Source organism: Schistocerca cancellata, chromosome 7 (assembly GCF_023864275.1).
Source record: "Schistocerca cancellata isolate TAMUIC-IGC-003103 chromosome 7, iqSchCanc2.1, whole genome shotgun sequence".
NCBI classification, from domain to species: domain Eukaryota; kingdom Metazoa; phylum Arthropoda; class Insecta; order Orthoptera; family Acrididae; genus Schistocerca; species Schistocerca cancellata.
In genome coordinates this window covers 472669059-472694925 of record NC_064632.1, presented here as the reverse complement: position 1 = coordinate 472694925, position 25867 = coordinate 472669059, and the positions used below count along the sequence as shown (strand labels likewise).

The 25867-nt window shown below is 43.5% G+C and overlaps 1 protein-coding gene across 1 annotated transcript in view; it reads right to left on the bottom strand.

Moving 5' to 3' along the window:
- Positions 1 to 25867, bottom strand: part of LOC126092834 (protein O-mannosyl-transferase TMTC2-like) — a 445889-nt gene that overhangs the window by 393505 nt on the left and 26517 nt on the right. The window lies entirely within an intron of this gene.

The following is a 25867-nucleotide window of genomic DNA, read 5'->3' as shown; positions in this document are numbered from 1 at the left end:
CAAGGGCGATGTACTTGAGGACAATATTATGGAAATGGAAGAGGATGTAGATGAAGATGAAATGGGGGATACGATACTGCGTGAGGAGTTTCACAGAGCACTGATAGACCTGAGTCGAAACAAGGCCCCGGGAGTAGACAACATTACATTAGAACAACTGACGGCCTTGGGAGAGCCAGTCCTGACAAAACTCTACCATCTGGTGAGGAAGATGTATGAGACAGGCGAAATACCCTCAGACTTCAAGAAGAATATAATAATTCCAATCCCAATGAAAGCAGGTGTTGATAGATGTGAAAATTACCGAACAATCGGTTTAATAAGTCACAGATGCAAAATACTAACGCGAATTCTTTACAGACGAATGGAAAAACTGGTAGAAGCCGACCTCGGCGAAGATCAGTTTGGATTCCGCAGAAATGTTGGAACACGTGAGGCAATAGTGACCCTACGACTTATCTTAGAAGCTAGATCAAGGAAAGGCAAACCTACATTTCTGGCATTTGTAGACTTAGAGAAAGCTTTTGCCAATGTTGAATGGAATACTCTCTTTCAAATTCTGAAGTTGGCAGAGGTAAAATACAGGGAGCGAAAAGCTATTTACAATTTTTACAGAAACCAGAGGCAGTTACAAGAGTCGAGGGGCATGGAAGGGAAGCAGCGATTGGGAAGGGAGTGAGACAGGGTTGTAGCCTGTCCCCGATGTTATTTAATCTGCATATTGAGCAAGCAGTAAAGGAAACAAAAGAAAAATTCGGAGTAGGTATTAAAGTCCATGGGGAAGAAATAAAAACGTTGAGGTTCACCGATGACATTGTAATTCTGTCAGAGACAGCAAAGGACTAGGAAGAGCTGTTGAACGGAATGGACAGAGTCTTGAAAGGAGGATATAAGATGAACATCAACAAAAGCAAAACGAGGATAATGGAATGTACTCGAATTAAGCCAGGTGATGCTGAGGGAATTAGATTAGGAAATGAGACACTTAAAGTAATAAAGGAGTTTTGCTATTTCGGGAGCAAAATAACTGATGATGGTCGAAGTAGGGAGGATTTAAATTGTAGATTGGCAATGGCAAGGAACGCGTTTCTGAAGAAGAGAAATTTGTTAACATCGGGTATAGATTTAAGTGTGAGGAAGTCGTTTCTGAAAGTATTTGTATGGAGTGTAGACATGTATGGAAGTGAAACATGGACAATAAATAGATTGGAAAAGAAGAGAATAGAAGCTTTCGAAATGTGGTGCTACAAGAAGAATGCTGAAAATTAAATGGGTAGATCACATAACTAATGAGGAGGTATTGAATAGAATTGGGGAGAAGAGGAGTTTGTGGCACAACTTGACCAGAAGAAGGGATCGGTTGGTAGGACATGTTTTGAGGCATCAAGAGATCATAAATTTAACATTGGAGGGCAGCGTGGAGGGTAAAAATCGTAGAGGGAGACCATGAGATGAATACACTAAGCAGATTCAGAAGGATGTAGGTTGCAGTAAGTACTGGGAGATGAAGAAGCTTGCACAGGATAGAGTAGCATGGAGAGCTGCATCAAACCATTCTCAGGACTGAAAACAACAACAACAACAACAGCATAGTTATTAAAGATTGAAAAATTCTGACACGAAGAATGAAAAAACTGGCAGAAGTCGACCTCCAGGAACATTAGTTTGGGCTCCATAGAAATGTAAGACTGACAAGGCAATACGGTCCTTGCAACTTAGAATAAAGCTGAACGAAATAAAACCTGCGTTTGTAGCTTTTGTAGCTTCAGATAAAACATTTGACATTGTTGACTGGAATACATTCTACTACACTCTGAAGGTAGCACAAAGTGAGAGTTTTTCTATAGGTTATGTAGACAGCAGTTATAAGAGTCGAAGAAGATGAAAGGAAGCAGTAGTTGAGAGAGAAGTGACACAGGACTGTAGTCCGTCCTCGAAGTTATTCAGTTTGTGGGTTCAGCAAATAGTAAAGAAACCAAAGAAAAATTTGTAGCAGGAATTAAAGTTCATGGAGAAGAAATGATAATTTTGAGGTTTGCTGATGACATTATAATTCTGTAAGAGACAGCAAAAACTTGTATGAGGAGTTGAACGGAATGTACAGGATACTGTATGGAGGTTGTAAGACGAGCATCAATAACAGTAAAATAAGAGTAATCGAATGTGGTCGAATTGAATCAGGATATGCTGAGGAAACTATAGCAAGATCTATGACAGTGAATGAAACAGATCAGTTTTAATTTTTGGGCGGAAACTAACTGATGATGGACGAAGTAGAGAGGAGAGAATGTGCAGACTGGCTATAACAAGGGAAGCACTTCTGAAAAAGAAGAATTTGTTAACATTGGATATAAATTACGGGTCAGGGAGTCTTTTCTGGATATTTTTAGTCTGGAGTTTAGCCACGTGTGGAAGTGAAACGTGGACATTAATTACTTCATACTACAGATAAGAAGATCTTGAAACGTTTAAAAATAAGATGTTATAGAGAAGAAAAACATTTATGGCACAACTTGACTTAACGAAGTGGTTGGCTGATACACACTTGCTGAAGCATCAAAGGAATTCTCGGTCTAATTTTGGAGGGAAGTGTGTAGGCAAAACCTCCAGAGGCATTCCAAGGGATAAATACAGTAAGCAGTTTCACAAGGATGTAGGCTGCGGTAGATATTCGGAGATGTAGCGATTTGAACAGGATGGACGAGATGGAGAGCCGCATCAAACAAGTCTGCGGACTCAAGGGTACAACAACTCAACAATCTCTCAACTTCTAACGTGTTTTGTACCTCTTCGTTGCAAGAGAAAAGGAGCAGCTGCCGCCTTGCTCCGTGCTCTGAATAAGTTGGCACTTCTTTGGCATATAGGTAACTCAACTTTGTGCTGGCCTAATGCCAAACGGTGGCAACAGCGGAGCGCTGTTCTATTTTTGCGTTTCAACGGATAGCACTGTCAATGCTGAACCTGCATGACAGGCTCTCTAGATACCACTTCGAAATAAGGTAGAGACTGTGTGGGCAGAATATTATATTCTAGCTAACAGGAACCTCTGGGAACCTAACCCGTGCATCACAGCTTTCAGCTGTAGACACGGGTGTTCCTTTTCCAAGTGTTCTAACGTCATCTACCAGTCTTCCAGTTCAGTCGTTGCCTAGTTTTGTTCTTCTCCTTCGAACCAGGGCGTGAACATAAACGGTCTGTATACCATCCGTTTATCTGAACACACGTTCCACCCTTCCTATTTACTTTCAATTGCAAGCACAATTACTCGATTAACTGCAGCGTGAGCCATGAACAATTTTACAACTTTCTTGTATCTTACACAAACTCTCTACATCATGGACTGTGCGGCTGGGCCCGGCAGAGGTTCGAGTCCTCACTCGGACAAGGGTGTGTGTGTTTCTCCTTAGGATAATTTAGGTTAAGTAGTGTGTAAGCTTAGGGACTGATGACCTTAGCTGTTAAGTCTCATAAGATTTCACACGCAACTGTCTACATGCCGTTGTCTACTTCTCTAGTCATCACTGTCTGAATATTTTTTTAGTGTTAAAACTCATGTCACAGAACTGTTATAAAAACTGGTAATACACGCACATTATGAACACTTAGTTTCGGAAAACGTTTTTGGTTTGTCAAGGGCAATATGGGTCATTTTCAATTTTACGATTTTTTTTCTTTTTTTTTTTTTTGCTATCCATCTAGAGTCCTTGCCCTTAACTCCTATAAAAACTCGTAAATGCTCATCGATGTATTAGTCATTATTTGGATTAGTCTTATTTTAATTTGATTTGGATGGTTCTACTGCCTTCATGTAGTTATTAAACGCGGTAATTACCGATTACGTCTGTCAAACTTTTATTTGTTGCTACTGCATTAATACTCGAAATTTCCATCGCAAAAAATCTTTTGACAACCGTAAGAGATAATTCCCATATGATAAATGTCTCACATGGCTAATTTCAAATTTCACCATTATTTTCATTCTCTCTCGAATTTTATATGCGCCAGAAGTGAACAGTACAACGTCATTAACAAAATACAGATCGTTAAGATATGTTTCATTAACTCATTCCTTCATCATTAATTCTTTGTGTTCCGTAGATTGCGTCAAGAAGGCTAACACTCACGGATGTGGAACATGTGATGGTATACTTTAAAAAGAAGACAAGAAAGTCATAGAAAGCTGTGCTGTGTACTGTACTAACAGCAAACTATCACTTTATTGCTAATGCTGTTCACTCTTATTACAGCTTAATTAAAATGAATAAATTCGAAGCACAGAAAAACGCTGCTGCTTCCTCAATTATAATACAGAGCTACTACTTACGCACTACTGGCTGTTTAATATTGCTTGGTTATAATGGTATTTTTCTGGATAAGAAAGTAATACACTAACAGAACATTAGTGCTTGCCAATAGTTTTACAGCAGACGCTACTAGTCACCCTGTAATTAAAAGAACTTTTTAATCCTTGGCTATAGATTTTTTACTTTTTATTTTTCATTTGAATTCGCAGCAGTTACCACTTCACTATTTATGTTACACGGGAGCTCGTTGAGAATTTTCCCACCAGAGCCACACAGCTCCCTTCTGATCCCCAGACAAAGATGTGAGGTCTACATGCAAATTATTTTTGTGTCTTGTGTTGTGACAGTGGATTAACAATACAGATAAAACATTATTTCTTCTTTCTTTCCTACAGTCACAAATCTGAAATCATTGTCCAGGACTGATGAGAATAGTTTCGTCGATATGGAACTCCCACTTAGGCCCATCATCCAATCCTGAATAACAGCCATGATGACTTCTAATGGAAGCTGTGGAACTCATGTACATATTGTTCAGTATACTGGCATGAACTGGGACAACTCCTCGTTTCTCCAACATCTTTAATACATATAACGTTGAAACTGATGGACCAGCTTTCTCTAGAACGATGGCTCTTAGTGCAAGGGCTAACTGGCACCTTTAGCTCCGTTCCAATGTTTCCTTCACTCGTACAAATGTTACGTGTGTTATATCCCCCTCGAAAAACAGATTTTTCATTGCCTGATTAAAATCTTAACGTTTTATTCTATAAAACTCGTGAAAATTTTTAGAGAGTACCTTGTATATTGCAGAAGGGGCGGTGGTAACCTTTTTGTTTCTTGACTTTTCCTTTCTGGTCAAGTGGAATAGTTACAGCCTTATTTCAGTTTTCTGAATTTGTTTTGCTCTATAGACGTTCTGAAAACAATTTTTCCTGTAACTGTTCGCTTAATTTTCCTCTTATTTTAATTGTTTCTATTTAAACATTCCCAGAAGAATTTACTTTCCCTTCCTTACAGTGCAAATTGCTGGTAGTACTTCCACAATGTCAATATTTTTACTGTCAAATGTTTCGTATTCATCTCTCGATATGCACTATCTCGGAGGTTAGTAACATTTATTTTCCGCTGTTAGTTACTGCGTGGTTTGACATCTGAACTTATTACATGACGTATTTATCCGACATTCTGTTTTGTTTTCTAAATAGTCTTAATGTTTTCTACTGTTCTTTCCTAAACGTGCGCAAAGACATTAACGAATTTATTTCATTAATCATATTTTACCATAATCCTACAGTCTCTGGTTAAAAACTTCTAATGCTCCTTAAAAGATTCATTAAAACAGTCTTTAGTTTTTCTTTCTCCTTCCTAGATTATCTAAAGCTATTTGCACAGATACCATTGTTAAGTAATTTTTTTCTTTCATCTACATCAGTACGATAATCAGCTTTGTAACATCTTTAACCTTCTGCTTAATTTAATCACAAGCACCTACTTACTTTTGCGTAAATTCTCTGAGCCCGTATTTCTTCCTTCGTACCTGTATCGTTCTAATGAAGTATCTTACTTTATTTTACGTCTGCAAATCTGTGATTACTTGCAATTTTAACTGCATAATATGTTTGTAGTTTGAATGTCGACTTTAATGGCTTATACCACTGGCGTTAGAATACTACTAACACCCATCATAAAAACCAAGAGCTATTATCAATATTTTTCTAATAAAATACAGTAACTAAATATTATTTCTATTCTAGGCAAATAACCGCTCTCAGTTCTGGTATCAAATAAGAATCATTTCACAATACAGACTCGATCGGAAAGAATGACATTATTGAAGAGTACGATCTCTAGTTCGGGGCGAAAATTCGTGGATCAACGATGGCAGTTTAATGTAAAGAAAACAGTATAAAAGGAAACAGTCGGCAACAATACTGAACTTACAAGCTTAGCTTGCATTAGGCAAAATTTAGGTCTTTTGAATTTAGCATAATTTTTAGCACTGAAATTAATTATTTTATTTTGGCTGTCTTCCTTGTATTATTTTGCTTCTGATTATTAATCCAATATTCGTTTTTATTGAATACAAATATACTCAGATACTCACTGTTTCTTCGAGATCCCGTAATTCATCTCTGTTTCCACTGAAAATAACAACATCATCAGCGAATTTATCATTCACTCGTTTTAAACCCAATCTTGAATATTTCTTTTAATTTAATCACTGCTTCTTTGATGTGCAAGTTGAACAATAGGGTAGAATGAATGTATCACTGCTTAACGCCTTTTTCAAGTCGAGCACTTCCCTCTTGCTCTTCCAGGTTCACTACTCCTTCTTTTTTCCTGTACGTACTGTGCATATAACACCCATAATACCCCACACCTATTTTTTCTGACAATTTCAAACATCTGGCACATATATCTCGTAGAACGGTTTTCTTGGTCAGTAAGTCGAAAAATCCGATGAACGTGTCTGGATCATTTTTAAGTCTTACCTGTACTACAAAGCTCATCGTTAGAACTTCCTGTTTGGTGCATTTACTTTTATTAGAGTCAAACTGGTCGTCAGGTATCTTTTCCATTTTTCTGTACCATTAATATTGTCAGTATATGTGGTATATGAGCCGTTTAACTGATAGTGCAATAGTTCTTGGATTTATCTTCTTTCCTGTCTTTGTGATTATGTGGATGAAATTCTACCGGATGTCAGAGGGTGTGTCTCCAGTAACTACACTTCCCCTAGTGTATTTAGAAATTGTGAAGCAAAATCTGTTCCCACCGACGTTTCTGACGCCAGAGCTGCCAAGTCCCTTTCAGTGTAACACCTGATCTCCTCCGTCTTCCAGATCTACCCGCATTTCCCCTTCAACCACACCATCAGACATATCCTTCCCCTGGTACAGGCCTTCAGTGTCCGCCCCTCGCCTCAACACTTTCTTCTCTACGTTTAATGATGGGATTCCTTTTGCGCTCTAATTGTTGTGGTCTTTGCTTTTAATATCGAGAAAAGTTATTTTGACTTTCCTATATGCTGTCCTTTAAACAATGAATTCATAATACATTGATTTATTAGCAATTTATCCTGCTACCATTTCGGTTTAACTTCTCTGCACTTCGTACAAACTTCGCCCCTGAGTAATTTATCATGCAGAAACTAATATACTTCCTTTACAGTATGTTCACGTTACGTTGTAGCCAGAGTGCATGTTGTGGCAGGAATAGACACAAAGCTGACAACAAGAAGTAAAGCAGTGTAGTTTCCTTTAAAATCGCAGAAAGAAATCTGCTGAGTGCCTCTGCCTGTTTTGTAGGCTGTGGGCTACGAATTTGACGCTACATAACTCTTCATGTACAATGGTACATGCTGAAATCTATGCATTACAGAAACAATGGTGAAAAGGAGGAAGGATGGTAATAATACGAAATGGACAATAGTCAGCGAGCAAAGTATTCATTAGTAAAATCTTCTCGCTCTTTCAGTCGCGTTAGATGGTTAAAATCCTATCACCTTTCGACCATGCTCTCCTCCGCCGTTTTCAAGTGGTAAATGACTGCCGCCGCACCGTGGCCTTTTTCGAGGAAGGGAGTACCAGTGACATCACAGCCAGCAGCGCGGATATGTGACGGTCAGGCCACGGCGACATGGCAGTCATTTATCACTTGATAATGGCCCAGAAGAGCTTGGTCGAAAGCTCGTGGGATTTTAGCCACCTAACGCGGTTGAATGACCAAGAAGACGTAGTTAATTCATATCGCCACGATACCTTGCCATCAGAGTCTTCATGTCTACAGAAAAGATTATACGACTGGCATCAACCCGTTTCGACAAAACCTAAATCCTTCTTGGTTACCTCGTCCAAATATGTTCAACAAGCCAATGCCGTCAACAGCTGAATTCTTATATTACAGGTTTACTTCTTAGCCGCTTATTTTTGTGGAAATTTAATGTATAACTTCTCATAATTTTTTTCAATTTTTGTAAATCATGTTAATGATGAAGAGGCACAAATACTTTAGGTACAGCACACCAATGTAGTATAGAGCTAGCTTCCCAATGTAATGAATGTACTCAAGGATTCTGGGGGCCATATACACACAATCTCAGTAACATTTTACTTTAATATTGTATTGAGTGTGTGGAAGAAGTACACAGACGGAAAGGCAGAGCGTTGCACGAAAAAGACCTGGAGCGAATGCTACAAAACGGATCTTCCATATATCCATGCCTTTCATGTACGCTGATTAAAGCTTCATGCTTAGCTGAGCTAATTTTCAGTACAGAAAATAGCGACTCCTTCATATGAAGACAAGTGTGAAGTCATGATAGTTGTTGTGAGTTCGTATAAGACATTATTGGAACTTTTTGATGTGTTGGCAAATGTGCCAACACCTTGTAGATAGAGGAGGCCGAAATGCACGCTATAATCTAACGCAGACGGGCGTGAGGTCTGAAACAGGATACGTTATGAATGCTATAAAGAAAAGTACGTAGCTGCGGTTATACTTAACTTTTAATCCATCATTTGTATACAGCGTTCTTGATGATACAAGTGAGACTCTCTATAGAAATGGTTAATGGCGCCTTGCTAGGTCGTAGCCATGGACTTAGCTGAAGGCTATTCTAACTATCTCTCGGCAAATGAGAGAAAGGCTTCGTCAGTGTAGTCGCTAGCAAAGTCGTCGTACAACTGGGGCGAGTGCTAGTACGTCTCTCTAGACCTGCCGTGTGGTGGCGCTCGGTCTGCAACTACTGACAGTGGCGACACGCGGGTCCGACATGTACTAATGGACCGCGGCCGATTTAAAGCTACCACCTAGCAAGTGTGGCGTCTGGCGGTGACACCACACTTTTCAAGTGATGGTTGCAACACAGGACATGCAACAGCAACTTAGCATAATATTTTGGGCTTTGGAAAAGGTCGAATGATTGGCATAAGGGGCATGGGAGAATAGATAGTTGGCTGTGGCGTAATGACCGCACAGCAAATGCGATGAGATAACCTAGGGACAATGTTATTGTAAAAAGAGTAAGCACAGTGCAGTAGGCTTCACTACGAGTAATTCGTAGGACTGCTCGACCTGATCTGACGGATAAGTGGCCAACAGTAGCAGGGAATAAGGGTGCAATGCCACCAAGAACTGATAGGTCCGTTAAAATCTCTAGCTGCTATGCATTCTTAACCGCAGGGCCTGTGCCCAGACAAACAAGACTCGCATGGTGTAGAACCTGAGTCATCTAGGACATTGAGTGGTGGTGCGTGGAGTACAATGGTGCTTTCAGGTTCATGCTTACAGAGCAGTAGACGACCTAGTGAAAGTTAACATGAAGCAGCGATTCTCGCGAGCCATACAACGCCAAATCCTGCGGTGAGCTATTGGATATGGCAACAGGTTTCACTTGTTGTTACTGGGAGGCTAATTCCTCGAGAGTACGTGATAAGAATAGTAAAAATTTTATGTAAATTGAAAATGGAGGGGGGAGAATGGGAAGTGAAGGAAGTGATGTTATCAGCTGCAAAGGGACTATTTGCCGAATCGACGGCGAGGAGTGAAAACGTGTGCCGGACCGGGACTCAAACCCTGGATCTCTTGCTCACTACACAGTTGCGTCAACCACTGCACCACTCGCACACAGCGTTCATCGCAAATGCGCAGACCATCTCGACACGCTCCCCGGCCGACTCACACTACAACCTAGCACCATCTGTCCACAGTCCCTTACCCTCTCATCGCCGGCCGAAGTGGCCGTGCGGTTAAAGGCGCTGCAGTCTGGAACCGCAAGACCGCTACGGTCGCAGGTTCGAATCCTGCCTCGGGCATGGATGTTTGTGATGTCCTTAGGTTAGTTAGGTTTAACTAGTTCTAAGTTCTAGGGGACTAATGACCTCAACAGTTGAGTCCCATAGTGCTCAGAGCCATTTGAACCATTTACCCTCTCATCCATGTTCGTTAATTTTTGCTTGGATTCCAAAAATGGCTCTTAGGTCATCAGTTCCCTAGAACTTAGAATTACTTAAACCTAACTAACCGAAGGACATCACACACATCCATGCCCGAGGCAGGATTCGAACCTGCGACCGTAGCAGTCGCGCTGCTTGGATTCCCACTGGAGGTCGAAAGATATTGTGAATCTGCACAGAACGTTGCGAATTCATTGCCCATCGACGCACATCAGTTATATGAAAGCGTCGTATCTGTTCTTTCGGATATGCTTGAAATAAAACAGGACGCAATTCTTGAATTCGTTCACCAATCACTTCAGTGAAGCAACTGCGATAGTGCAGGACTGTTTCAGGTATCTCAAAGACTGGATATTCATGTGTTGCACGATTAACCACTGCATCCGTATCGTTACTTGTTAACGCCAACGGCATTCGACGAGTACATTTTATGAATGGCTTTTACACCAACAGCCATTATTGGTCGGCACGTAAGCCACGTGTCACCCGTGAAGCAGTTCACGTTATGTGTTAATGTTGGAATAAAGGTAACAGTAACAGAAAAAAATACCCTAGATACCGCACAGTGGAGGTGTAAAATGGGGACAGTTAGACGGTTTAAGTGGAAAAAAGAAAGGTTTCGCGCGACCACTTTTTGAACATCAGCGAGTCTGCATATCCATTCTTCATGGCATTGCATCTCGTCACTGAGACGATGGGACAGCTCCAGCACATTGCAGAGTTCATGCTTCCTGTTCTTGGCCATGCTACAAACCGTTACAGCATTGCCAGAGCCTCACATTTTTTAAAATTGCATTTGTATTAAGTATGTTGGTGGGACTGGGTTTCTCTAGATACACTTTTTCTTGAACTGGGATGAAGAACTGCATACCGACGGCCAAGTGTGGCATTTTTTCTTCGCCCTGTGTATACACTATATACACAGAGGGTGAGTCATGTAAGACGTAATTCTCCTTTTATTTCGTGAACGGATGCACAATTGGAAACGCGGTTTTTGGCAAATGCTAGAGGGTCGAGGGGCACGTATATTTTTGTTTCGTTAATGTTTCAAGCGCTTGGATCAACTGAGATATTGAAGTACGTACGTTTTTTTAGACAGAACCGTATACTTTTTGCAACTGCATCGGACAGCACTTGAGAAGACAATTACGGTGATATAGCGTCCGTTAATGTCGAAATTGAAATCTGTCGTTAAAAAATTCGAGAAGTGTCCTAGAATTTGAGAGCACGGTGGCCGAAAACGGCATTTGCGGTGCAAACTCTGCCAAGCAGTCGTCTCGTTGCTGAAGGGCAAGTCGGCAAAATTCTGTACGACATTCGAAATCACGGTCGTCGGGTGCCTGATGTAGTAACAGACGATACGGATGAAAATCTGTCGATGCAGCATGCGAATGACACTCGTCTGGCTGATTCCACTTCCCTTGGCAATATGTCTCGTTCCAGTGTGTGGATCCATTAGCGTCTTAGGCAGAGTAGCTTCTTCGTGTTCTCTGTCAGTTGTAGTCTTCCTTCTTGTCCTGTTTTTGATATTCAAGCATCCTGTCCGCATTAGCGTGGCAGTAATTTGTCCAGATGCGTGGCGCGTCGTACACTGCCTATCTGGATAGGTAGACCTATACCGCTGTTCTGTTTTTACGGCGTATTTCTTTTACATTAGCTATATAAACGTGGTACAGTCACCCAACTTCTTCTCATTGGTGTACCTATCTACACGCAACGAATGTTGAAGCAGAAATTGGCGGCCTACAGTGCAGACAACTAGACAGGCAAATGTGTTTACATTCTGAGACAGTTGGCCAAGTGGTTCCAGGCGCTTCAATTAGCCGGCACGGTAGCTCAGCGTGTTCGGTCAGAGAGCCGGCTGGCCTCTGTAATAAAAAAAAGCTTCGTGAAGGGATCAATAACGAACTTCAACGGATGTCATCTGACGTCCGCCACAACCCAATACAACGAACAATTACGAACAAACTGAAAAAATAAGCCCGGAACCGCGTTGCAGCTACGGTCGCAGGTTCGAATCCTGCCTCTGGCGTGGTTGTGTGTGATGTCTTTAGGTTAGTTAGGTTTAAGCAGTTCGAAGTCTAGGGGACTGATGACCTCAGATGTTAAGTCCCACAGTGCTTAGAGCCATATGGACCATGTTTCTGAGACAGTGAAACACGAGAGCTCTGCTTGGCAACGTTTGCACCGTTAATGTCCATTCCGGCCATCATGCTCTGAAATTGTAGGACATTTCTCGAATTACGACAAGTTTCAACGTCAACATTAGCAAACGCAGTATCACTACAATTGTCTTCTGAAGAGCTACCGAATGCAGTTGTAAAATGTACACTGTCCCGTATTAAAAAACGTACTTGCTTCAATATTTCCATTGATACCAGCGTGAAAAGTAGTAACCAAACTAAAAATACGTACAACTCGATGCTCTAACATTCGCCGAAAACCGCATTTCTATATGTGTAAACGTACGCGAAATAAATGTGGTTCAAAAATGGTTCAAATGGCTCTGAGCACTATGAGATTTAACATCTGAGGTCATCAGTCCCCTAGACTTAGAACTACTTAAACCTAACTAATCTAAGGACATCACACACATCCATGCCCGAGGCAGGATTGGAATCTGCGACCGTAGCCATCGCGCGGTTCCGGACTGAAGCGCCTAGAACCGCTCGGCCACACCGGCCGGCAATAAATATATATATAAACGGGCGCGCACGTGTGTGTGTTTGGTCTGTGTGTTGTGCGTGAGTGTGTGTGCGTGTGAAAAAAGGAAAGATTCTCTCTTAGCTCTGATTCACTTTCAGAGACATCGTGGAAAGAAAAAACGTGTGCGTGTCTTCGTGAACGGAACAGTTCGAACATAAACGTTAAGAACTTCATGCAAATAATCGGGGATATAATTCGAGATGGTCGTTTAGAGGTTATGGAACCTTGTAGCTCTCCTACACTATGCTTGGTCGAGTTATAGGACAGTCACGGTATTACGACCCACCTCGCTATATTTCTGCCAACAACAGTATCGTTAACCTGCAACTTGAAGAATGACGGTAATACGTACAATTTCTTCCACAACGGCTTTTTGACGAGTTTCCTATTTCTAGCGCTTCAGTGATAAATTTTAGGGGAACGAGCGGTCGGAATAGCGAGCCTGATAAATCTGCACTCTCGGGGGGGGGGGGGGGGGGGGAATAACGACAAAAATTATATATTCTGGTTGCGGGCTTGCGGAATAAACGAGCCGTTTAGGCGCGCAGTAACTCTGACGCTAGCAGCGGGCGCGACTAGGAGCAGATGGCGGTTGCTGGCTGCTCGCTGTTTATTATGCATTCTCCGGCCCTCGTTTAATAATCCCAAGAGGCTTCTGTATCGAGCGGGAGGGCTTTATAGCTGGCCGTGAATTGTGTCGACCGCTGGAATGGTGCCATCCGGGCCTGAAAGGGAACCTAGCGGCGGGGGGCCAGCAGCAGCGGCGGAAAAGTCAGCGCAGCGAGGCGCTGAGGCCGCCGGCACATTCGTCTTCGATTTACCCTGTCGGCTGCCAGCCGCGCGACCCACACCAGCGCCGCCTGCCCTCTGCCTCCGTCTCTCTCTCTCTCTCTCTCTCTCTCTCTCTCTCTGCTTCCCCCTCTCTCTATCTCTGCTTCCCACTCTCCAGTACTCACTGTCTCTCTCTCTCTCTCTCTCTCTCTCTCTCACACACACACACACACACACACACACACACACTCGTGCTGCTGAGAGAGGCGGACCGCCGCCCGTTAAGCCGTTATCTCGACTCTGTCAAACAGCTCTCACAGCTAGGAAGCTGGTTGCCTGCGCGCTCGCATCTTCCCGCCAGCCTTTTCTCCTTTCGCGGAGCGCCCGGCTGCTGCAGGTTCTGTTCTCCTGTGTTTCGTAAAAGGAGATTCTCGGAACGTCAGGTTTGTAACTGCGCTCTTTAGTCAAACCGTTATGAGTAATATTCGGTACCTTAATTTGAAATTACAGCACACTACCAATTGTTTTGGGTAGCCACTGGGCTACTATTGTGAGGTGTGTGTCCCAAAATAAAGTATCACAAAGCAATTGGGAAATTACTGAATTTTGGGAAAGAAACGAGATTTAGTTCAAGAAGATGAACATAAAATTTTGTTTATTTTTTAAGAACTCTCTTATTAGCTACACAATCTTAAATGGTTTCAGCCTACAACGGACGTCTTCAGTTGCTACAACACCAAATAGTAAAAAGCTTCTATTAAGATCTTGAAACTAGTGAGGTATTATCTCTAGGTCTACTTGTGAGCTCGTCTTTATTTGTCTAACCTACTTTTCTATAAAGCGAAACAGCCGGCGACAGTGGAAGAGAGGTTCTAGGCGCTACAGTCTGGAACCGCGCGACCGCTACGGTCGCAGGTTCGAATACTGCCTCGGGCATGGATGTGTTTGATGTCCTTAGGTTAGTTAGGATTCAGAAGTTCTAAGTTCTAGGGGACTGATGACCTAAGAAGTTAAGTCCCATAGTGCTCAGAGCCATTTGAACCATTTTATAAAGCGTAAAATATCTCATTCAAATGAGGCGACCATCCATCAGATACTACGGAATCGATACGAACTAGTCATTAGTAATGGATGTTGAAAGTGTAAATAGTGTGGGCAAGCCGGACAGAATGGCGAAGTAGGTTAATTTAGCTAAATAAAAAGCAAGACTTAGGTCGAGAAGCAACTCACAAAAAAGGGTGAGGCTAAATTTTTAGATACAAGGCTGGTATAGACTAATAAGGAATAAGCGAAAAAGGGAGTCATCAGGATGAATTTCTTAAAGAGGAGTGACTTGTTATGGCACGGGGTAGTAAGGGGTAGGAAATCAGAAATTTTTATTAAAACTCATTCGTATTGCCACACGCATATCGAGAAGAGCCAGAGACAGTCGCAGGTGGGTCAGAGCTTCGACACATTACGAACCTTTCTGCTGAGTGAGCAGTAAGCTTTTAGCAGGAAGAAGACTGGAGTAGAAAACCAAGGGAAGATATGACGTTAGGAAGAACTGCGCTTACAGCTGGTAAAATAGTTGTTTATTACAACACGACCGGTTTCGCATCATTTTTACCACGTAAGTTCACTTGATGATGTGGCTTAAAGCCTCGAAACCGGTTGTGTTTTAATAAACAACGAGTTTACAAGCCTTAAAGCAGAGTTCTACATCATGCCTTTCAACATCTGCGGCTGCCCTGAATCTAAAATAGTTTCTGGCAAGGGGAGAGAGACAAGAACAGTCATTAGCTCTTAAGATACGGTTCAAGAACTTTTATCTCTTACAACACAAGAACACACAATGAGAATATGATACGGCAGTTACCTGTCTGTTAAGTGAATTTAGCAGAAGGAAGATACATGCTGCCATTATGAACAGAAACTCACGTCATAATATTGCACTTTCTATATTTAAATACTCAAGTTCTCCATCTCTCGTCAGTTGATCATTGGGATCGATGGTATTCACAGTAAAAGCACTCGATTCTATGATTACATTACTATAGTGAACCTACGTCCAAGATGCTCCAGCACAGTCTATGAACAAGCCAAATATGAACTCAAAGTGATGGTCTTCACTTGATGAACTTCATACTGCCCACCACCCACCATCAGCTGATGGAGAGACTGACTGTCTTCTGACAAAACCACATCGGAGAGTGCTGCCAGCACAGGACTCCAACGTGGAAGCCAGTATTATGGTCTGTTGGGTTCCACTTACCTGTTCAACATCCAGGCATCCCTCGGTGCTGAAACTGACTAGGCTGGTAGGGAGGAGAACAACCGACCACACGATAACCGACACCAGGTACAACACTGGTGGGTCGTCAAGAGTCATGGGAGAGTTCGCAAGGGTCGAAGGACACTCCACCAGCCAACACGAGAGCAAACTTTCTGCGCTTGGCACAGCTACTGCTTCAAGGTCGCCAACCGACTTTGGCGCTGGACGTGCAGAAACGGAACTAAGAAAACAGGGATCACAATCTAACATACAGCTGAATGCACCATCAGCTGAGGGTGGTGTGGGAAAGCACCGACTTGTAAACACAGTGAATAAATTATTTAACTTTAATAATGTTTTGTTAGCGTTAACGATGTTTCACAGTTTCATAGTTGGCATCCAGACCTCACACTGTGGTTTCTCCACTCAGGCCCCCTAGTTATTAAAATATGATACGTACACCAGATTAGTTTAGCTTTTAAACCTATTCTAACATCTAAAGACGGCTACTGCGCGCTTACTCTGGTTATGACTGTGCCATAAAAAGTGACTGTATAAAAAATAAAAAAAGCTTTATAATTTGCTGTGTGTTGTTTCTATGTGTCAGTGTTACATTGCTAAAGGGAGGGCTGCTGATGGTATGAAGAATTTTTATATAACTCGCACCTGTACGTTGTGCTGCATTCTTGTTAATCCTGTCCTTTGTAATGCTACAGTGTATTAGTTCGCACCTGCCGATAGGGAACACAGTGAATAAATTAGCAAAGGAGACAGCTGTCGTGCCTTCCTGGAGAATTCATCTTAGTAAACTGCACGCACATATTGACCTTCACCACTTCACAAAACGTGGTCCATACTGATGATCTGTAATGTGAATTACGTACTAGCCAATGGTGTGTCGATGTTTTCTCTATGTAGTGTGGTTATGTGGTTCCCATATCCTCCTACGTCGATAAAGACAGAAAAAAAATCGCAAAACCACGGAGTTTTGCGACACAGACGAAAGTTTCTAGGCGTGTTCCTAAGTCTGAAAGATGATGTCTGAAACTTCCTGGCAGATTAAAACTGTGTGCCCGACCGAGACTCGAACTCGGGACCTTTGCCTTTCGCGGGCAAGTGCTCTACCATCTGAGCTACCGAAGCACGACTCACATCCGGTACTCACAGCTTTACTTCTGCAAGTATCTCGTCTCCTACCTTCCAAACTTTACAGAAGCTCTCCTGCGAAACTTGCAGAACTAGCACTCCTGAAAGAAAGGATATTGCGCAGACATGGCTTAGCCACAGCCTGGGGGATGTTTCCAGAATGAAATTTTCACTCTGCAGCGGAGTGTGCGCTGATATGAAACTTCCTGGCAGATTAAAACTGTGTGCCCTACCGAGACTCGAACTCGGGACCTTTGCCTTTCGCGGGCAAGTGCTCTACCATCTGAGCTACCGAAGCACGACTCACGTCCGGTACTCACAGCTTTACTTCTGCCAGTATCTCGTGTCCTACCTTCCAAACTTTACAGACGCTCTCCTGCGAAACTTGCAGAACTAGCACTCCTGAAAGAAAGGATATTGCGGAGACATGGCTTAGCCACAGCCTGGGGGATGTTTCCAGAATGAAATTTTCACTCTGCAGCGGAGTGTGCGCTGATATGAAACTTCCTGGCAGATTAAAACTGTATGTCCGACCGAGACTCGAACTCGGGACCTTTGCCTTTTGCGGGCAAGTGCTCTACCATCTCAGCTACCGAAGCACGACGCACATCCGGTACTCACAGCTTTACTTCTGCCAGTATCTCGTGTCCTACCTTTCAAACTTTACAGAAGCTCTCCTGCGAAACTTGCAGAACTAGCACTCCTGAAAGAAAGGATATTGCGGAGACATGGCTTAGCCACAGCCTGGGGATGTTTCCAGAATGAAATTTTCACTCTGCAGCGGAGTGTGCGGTGTTATGAAACTTCCTGGCAGATTAAAACTGTGTGCCCGACCGAGACTCGAACTCGGGACCTTTGCCTTTCGCGGGCAAGTGCTCTGATGTCTGTTCAGATTTCACGCCAGTCGCGTAAGAGTGACGATAGCACCTTGTAATGGTACTTGAATTACGTAACCATTACGGCACCTCACCTCAACTTCTCGACACCAGCAATATGCTACTGTGTTACTGAAAATAGTTAAGCCGGCCGTTGTGGCCGAGCGGTTCTAGGCGCTTCAGTCCAGAACCGCGCTGCTGCTACGGTCGCAGGTTCGAATACTGCCTCGGGCATGGATGTGTGTGATGTCCTTAGGTTAGTTAGGTTTAAGTAGTTCTAAGTCTAGGGAACTTATGACCTCAGATGTTGGGTCCCTTAGTGCTTAGAGCCATTTGAACAATTTTTTTTGTAAAATAGTTAACATATTTCTGTGACAACATTCAGATTTGATTTCATTAATGTAGAGGTACTTCGATACATTGATATGTATATATTGCAATGATATTATTCTTATGTGTATTCTTTCTTTTGTCACTATGATCTTTGACGTACTTGTAACTCTGATTTTTGGGCGTGTATGCGGTTATTAGAGAGTCAAGCTTTGGTCGTCATGTTAAAAAGACGCAAATTATTGTCAGTTTATGAAATGTGAACTTTAACAGTGAGGAAGATATTTTCAAATATGTTTTATATCATGAAGTGATGTTTTGAAACGAGTTACGCGATACTGCAACAAAAGTAATAAAAAAGAAGTGTAACTTAAATTCGGAGAGCTGATTACTTTTTTACATCTCCATTGTCCTAACTTGCAAAAGTTTAAGTTTCAATAATGGTTTATGAAACACATCTGTAAAACTTTTGAATATCGCAGAATAACACCTAGGCCACTTTGCATCTGAGCTTTGAATTATCACTACCTAGAGTTTCGACGATTGAGCCATGAGTTCACAACGAGACCAGCGTGGGAAACACGAAAAGATGAGTGCCTAGTTTATCCATTATTTCAAGAAATGACTTTATTAACTGTGCTCTAATGATACCTGCCACATAATACAGGGTGTTACAAAAAGGTACGGCCAGACTTTCAGGAAACCTTCCTCACACACAAATAAAGAAAATATGTTATGTGGACATGTGTCCGGAAACGCTTAATTTCCATGTTAGAGCTCATTTTAGTTTCGTCAGTATGTACTCTACTTCCTCGATTCACCGCCAGTTGGCCCAATTGAAGGAAGGTAATGTTGACTACGGTGCTTGTGTTGACATGCGACTCATTGCTCTACAGTACTAGCATCAAGCACATCAGTACGTAGCATCAACAGGTTAGTGTTCATCACGAACGTGGTTTTGCAGTCAGTGCAATGTTTACAAATGCTCAATGGAGCACGTTATCATGATTTCATACGGGATACTCTACCTGTGCTGCTAGAACATGTGCCTTTACAAGTACGACACAACATGTGGTTCATGCACGATGGAGCTCCTGCATATTTCAGTCGAAGTGTTCGTACGCTTCTCAGCATCAGATTCGGTGACCGATGGATTGGTAGAGGCGGACCAATTCCATGGCCTCCACGTTCTCCTGACCTCAACCTTCTTGACTTTCATTTATGGGGGCACTTGAAAGCTCTTGTCTACGCAATCCCGGTACCAAATGTAGAGACTCTTCGTGCTCGTATTGTGGACGGCTGTGATACAATACGCCCTTCTCTAGGGCTGCATCAGTGCATCAGGGATTTCATGCGACGGAGGGTGGATGCATGTATCCTCGCTAACGGAGGACATTTTGAACATTTCCTGTAACAAAGTGTTTGAAGTCATGCTGGTACGTTCTGTTGCTGTGTGTTTCCATTCCATGATTAATGAGATTTGAAGAGAAGTAATAAAATGAGCTCCAACATGGAAAGTAAGCGTTTCCGGACACATGTCGACATAACATATTTTCTTTCTTTGTGTGTGAGGAATGTTTCCTAAAAGTTTGGCCGTACCTTTTTGTTACACCCTGTATAACTTTGTTGTTGCCCGAAAATGCAATATTTAGCAGCGTGAGCAACACTACAATCATAATTAATTTTTGACCTTTGTTGCGGTAGGTATGTTAGGACCTCCACTAACAGGATGCAAATCAGGTGGCGATTTAAATACTCGCTGTAACGATCATGAGCCTTAGTTACCTTTGCGACTGGACGTTGAGGTTATGAATGCCTATAAGGTGACAAAGACGCGGTTATCCACAAGTCACAGAGTTCGAACGAGGTCGCATAATAGGGCTATGAAACGCTGGTGTTCCCCCTGCGGCCGGTTCTAGGCGCTTCAGTCCGGAACCGCGCGACTGCTGCGGTCGCTGGTTCTAGTCCTGCCTCGGGCATGGGTGTGTTTGATGACTTCACGTTAGCTGCGTTTAAGTAGTTCTAAGTTGTAGGGGACTGATGACCTCAGATGTTAAGTCCCGTAGTGCTCAGAGCCATTTGAAGCATTTTTTTACCTCTGAATTTTGCAGAAAGACTTGATCTATCCATCACACATGGCTGCTGGCAGCGGTGGTCACGGGAATGTAAGGTCGCAAGAAGATAGGGATCCGGATGGCCATACGGCAATACCGAGTGGCAAAACCATCGTAATCGGCGTATGGCTCTGGCATATTGTACTGCAGTAGCAATCTGAGCAGCAGTTGGCACTACAGTGACACAACGAACTGTCACAAATCGGTTACTTCCAGTACAGCTCCGAGTGAAACTCCTTATACGGTGCATTCCACTGCCGGCCGGTGTGGCCGTGCGGTTAAAGACGCTTCAGTCTGGAACCGCGTGACCGCTACGGTCGCAGGTTCGAATCCTGCCTCGGGCATGGATGTGTGTGATGTCCTTAGGTTAGTTAGGTTTAAGTCGTTCTAAGTTCTAGGGGACTTATGACCACAGATGTTGAGTCCCATACTGCTCATAGCCATTTGAACCATTTTTTTTTTTTTTTTTTTGCATTCCACTGACCCCAAACAACCTCCATTTGCGGCTTCAGTGGTGTCAAGCGAGAGTTCACTGGAGAGGGGGGTGGAGACCTGTTGTACAGGGTGTCCGAAAAGACTTTCCCTGATTACATAAATTGATTACTCAGGCTAGAAGTAAGATACAAATATGAAACTTGTGTCGAATTGTTTACAACTATCAAAGTTTTTTTTTGTTTTGTTTTAGGTTCGCAGTACGTAAGTAGTGGATGAGTTGCAGTGCCCAAGAAGCCTTGTTAACCAATCAGGAGGAGGCACAGTGTGTCCTGTGGTACCATGAGACACGATCACCAACCACAGTGCAGAGACACTTCCAGACAATATTTGGAAGGAACCCACCTGATGTCAAGAGCATTAAAGCCTGGTATGACAAGTTCAAGAACACAGGATCGGTTGCTGACCTTCCGAGGTCTGGTCGACCAAGAACCTCAACCGACAGGGTGGAAGTTGTAAGGCAGTCTTTTCCGCGAAGTCCGAAGAAGTCGGCGCGCAGGGCCTCACGTGAACTACAGATGCCAAAAAGCTCTCTCCATGACATTTTACACAAATGTTTATTGTATCACGCATACACAGTGCAAATCGTTCAGGCCTTGTTGCCCAATGACAGTAGACGTCGATATGACTTTGCGGTCGAAATGCTATCACGTATTGAGGACAATGATGGTTATCTCAGACGAATTGCCTTTTCCGACGAAGCGTCCTTTTTTGTCAGTGGAGTATTGAATCGCCATAATGTGCGCATTTGGGGTTCACAAAACCCTGGCAGGTCATGGAGTGCACCAGAAGCAGTCCAAAGATGAATGTTAAGTGCACGCTATTTCACGATCGAATTATGGAGCCATTTTTCTTCGCTGAGGCTACCATCACATATGCAGTGTATCTGGATATGTTGCAACTGTATGACGTTCCTCGGCTGCTTCAGTATCACCCCGATGTCTTGTTTCAGCAAGACGGTGCACCGCCTCATTGGGGTTTGGACGTCCGTGCCTATCTCGATATGACCTTTCCTGGGCGATGGATTGGTCGTGATGGGCCAACGGTTTGGCCTCCAAGGTCTCCTGACATAACCCCATTAGACTTCTTTTCATGGGGTTATGTCGAGGACGAGGTCTACCGAACACGTGTACCAGATCTTGAAACCCTGCAGCAACGGATAACCAAAGTCATTGAATCGATCCCTCCAGTGATGTAGGCTAATGTGTGGACGGAAACTGAATATCGCCTAGATGTGCTACGAGCCACCAAGGGTGCTAATGTGGAAGTTTACTGATGTGTGAAAAAAACGTTGATAGTTTGTTAACAATTAGACATCAATTTCATATTTGTATCTTACTTCTAGCTTGAGTTATCAATTTATGTAATCACGGAAAGACTTTTCGGACACCCTGTATTTTCTGATGAAAGCTGGTTCTGCATCGGTGCTACTGATGGTCGTGTGTTGCTTAGAAGAAGGCCAGTTGAGGACCTGCAAGCAAACTGCCTGCTTGCTGGACTCACTGCACCTACACCTGGAGTTATGGTGTGGGGTTTGATTTCGCATGACAGCATGAGAATTCTCGTGGTTATCCCTCGCACACCGACTGCAAATCTGTACGTCAGTCTGGTGATTCGACCCATCGCGTTTCCGTTCACGAAAAGCATTCCAAGCTGTGTTTTCCAACAGTAGAACGCTCGCCCACAAACAGCTGCTGTACCCTAACATGCTCTGCAGAGTGTTGACGTGTTCCCTTGGTTGCTACACTCCTGGAAATGGAAAAAAGAACACATTGACACCGGTGTGTCAGACCCACCATACTTGCTCCGGACACTGCGAGACGGCTGTACAAGCAATGATCACACGCACGGCACAGCGGACACACCAGGAACCGCTGTGTTGGCCGTCGAATGGCGCTAGCTGCGCAACATTTGTGCACCGCCGCCGTCAGTGTCAGCCAGTTTGCCGTGGCATACGGAGCTCCATCGCAGTCTTTAACACTGGTAGCATGCCGCGACAGCGTGGACGTGAACCGTATGTGCAGTTGACGGACTTTGAGCGAGGACGTATAGTGGGCATGCGGGAGGCCGGGTGGACGTACCGCCGAATTGCTCAACACGTGGGGCGTGAGGTCTCCACAGTACATCGATGTTGTCGCCAGTGGTCGGCGGAAGGTGCACGTTCCCGTCGACCTGGGACCGGATCGCAGCGACGCACGGATGCACGCCAAGACCGTAGGATTCTACGCAGTGCCGTAGGGGACCGCACCGCCACTTCCCAGCAAATTAGGGACACTGTTGCTCCTGGGGTATCGGCGAGGACCATTCGCAACCGTCTCCATGAAGCTGGGCTACGGTCCCGCACACCGTTAGGCCGTCTTCCGCTCACGCCCCAACATCGTGCAGCCCGCCTCCAGTGGTGTCGCGACAGGCGTGAATGGAGGGACGAATGGAGACGTGTCGTCTTCAGCGATGAGAGTCGCTTCTGCCTTGGTGCCAATGATGGTCGTATGCGTGTTTGGCGCCGTGCAGGTGAGCGCCACAATCAGGACTGCATGCGACCGAGGCACACAGGGCCAACACCCGGCATCATGGTGTGGGGAGCGATCTCCTACACTGGCCGTACACCACTGGTGATCGTCGAGGGGACACTGAATAGTGCACGGTACATCCAAACCGTCATCGAACCCATCGTTCTACCATTCCTAGACCGGCAAGGGAACTTGCTGTTCCAACAGGACAATGCACGTCCGCATGTATCCCGTGCCACCCAACGTGCTCTAGAAGGTGTAAGTCAACTACCCTGGCCAGCAAGATCTCCGGATCTGTCCCCCATTGAGCATGTTTGGAACTGGATGAAGCGTCGTCTCACGCGGTCTGCACGTCCAGCACGAACGCTGGTCCAACTGAGGCGCCAGGTGGAAATGGCATGGCAAGCCGTTCCACAGGACTACATCCAGCATCTCTACGATCGTCTCCGTGGGAGAATAGCAGCCTGCATTGCTGCGAAAGGTGGATATACACTGTACTAGTGCCGACATTGTGCATGCTCTGTTGCCTGTGTCTATGTTCCTGTGGTTCTGTCAGTGTGATCATGTGATGTATCTGACCCCAGGAATGTGTCAATAAAGTTTTGCCCTTCCTGGGACAATGAATTCACGGTGTTCTTATTTCAATTTCCAGGAGTGTAGATTATCAGCTCTGTCTCCAATAGACCACACATGGAACGTCATCAAACGACAGCGCTAGCGTCATCCACAAACATCATTATCCGTCCCTGTATAGATCGACCATGTGCAACTGACATAGAACTCCATCCCACTAAGCAGCCGGCCAGAGTGCCCGAGCGGTTCTATGAGCTACAGTCTGGAGCCTCGCGACCGCTACGGTCGCAGGTTCGAATCGTGCCTCGGGTATGGATGTGTGTGATGTCCTTAGGTTAGTTAGGTTTAAGTAGTTCTAAGTTCTAGGAGACTGATGACCTCAGAAGTTAAGTCCCATAGTACTCAGAGCCATTTGAATCATCCCACTAAGTGACGTGTGGCGCCTGTACAACACAACATTCTGGCGGTTACACTGGTTAATAATGTAGCATCATTTCACATTTGTAATGGGTTATATTGCGCTTACATTGAACTGTGATCTTGCAATGTTAATAACTTAAATTTATTACTTAGACGAATGTATTCCCCAAATTTCACTACTCTACAGTAATTTTTTTTGTGTTACGATTTTTTCCGTCAGTATACATGCCATTTTTCTGACCCTTTTTTTTTAAATTTCTCAGTCTGCTTCGGTGTAGAGAGAGTATATCGCTTTAATGGCAGTAATACTGATTTAGCGGGTCCAGCATTCCAGAGTAATTGCTGCCTTTTGTCGTTGTTTTCAGTAGAAATATCTGTTGTTTAGCATGACAGTTGAATAGAGTGCTAGATTAGCAGTGGAGTACAGTCAATGTGCATTCCGGGATTGCAAGGACGTATTTGGTAATTTCATTTTGGTGTAACTAATCATGTCACATTTTATTCACTTCAGGTTACAGTGCAGAGTGATCGGTACCGTATGATGGCATGCAGAAAAACCGAGTGAATTTAAAAATATTTGAATCAGAAATGATTTTTATCATAAACTGTACAGTTTGTGATCCGCTAGCAATCGCTGTTCTGAATCTAACCTTTCATTATTCATTTCCTCAAACTATCAGGGAGTGAAACACATATCGTTAACTTTTTGGTGTGGAGAGAGGCAACTCTGTCGTAGTATAGCAACCCTTCCCGTCGTATCACACACGGTGACTGGTGACAAGGACATCGCATCCTGCAACAATCTTTGAATCCGGAGCATGACTGCCAACATCAAAGTATGTGCGTGAGTCTGGAGTTTTCAGTAGCGCGCCGATGTTTCAAGCAACGTTGGGTACGAAAACGAAAATAGACATAGGTTGGTTAGCTATAAATGTGCTGTGTGCATATTTGAACAACATGGATAGTCAAACCAAGAACTGTGACGCAGTTAATGGGCAGAACAGTGCTGACCACTACAGCATTTCTACTAATCTCATTAAAGAATTGGATTTAATGAATCGAATTAAAGTTCTAGATGCAGTGGAAAATTAAAATCGATATTTGGGCGAAAATGTTGAATGTTTGAGCAGAAACAGACAATTATTGTGTTAAAATGGAAAGATGGAATGTTATGATATTGTAATTGTTACAAAAAGTAAGCACAAATAATCAAAAATTCAGCGCAGATTTGGAAAATTGTTCGATGGTACCATCAAAAAACGTGATGATCATTAGCAAAATTTTAACAAAGAACTGGATGAACCTAATAGTTGAACAATACATTTCATCAAAAGATAGTAGACATTCGTAATGCCTTCCAACAGTTATTCGCAGATTTGAAAAATCGAAATTGTGAGGCCGAAGGATACCGA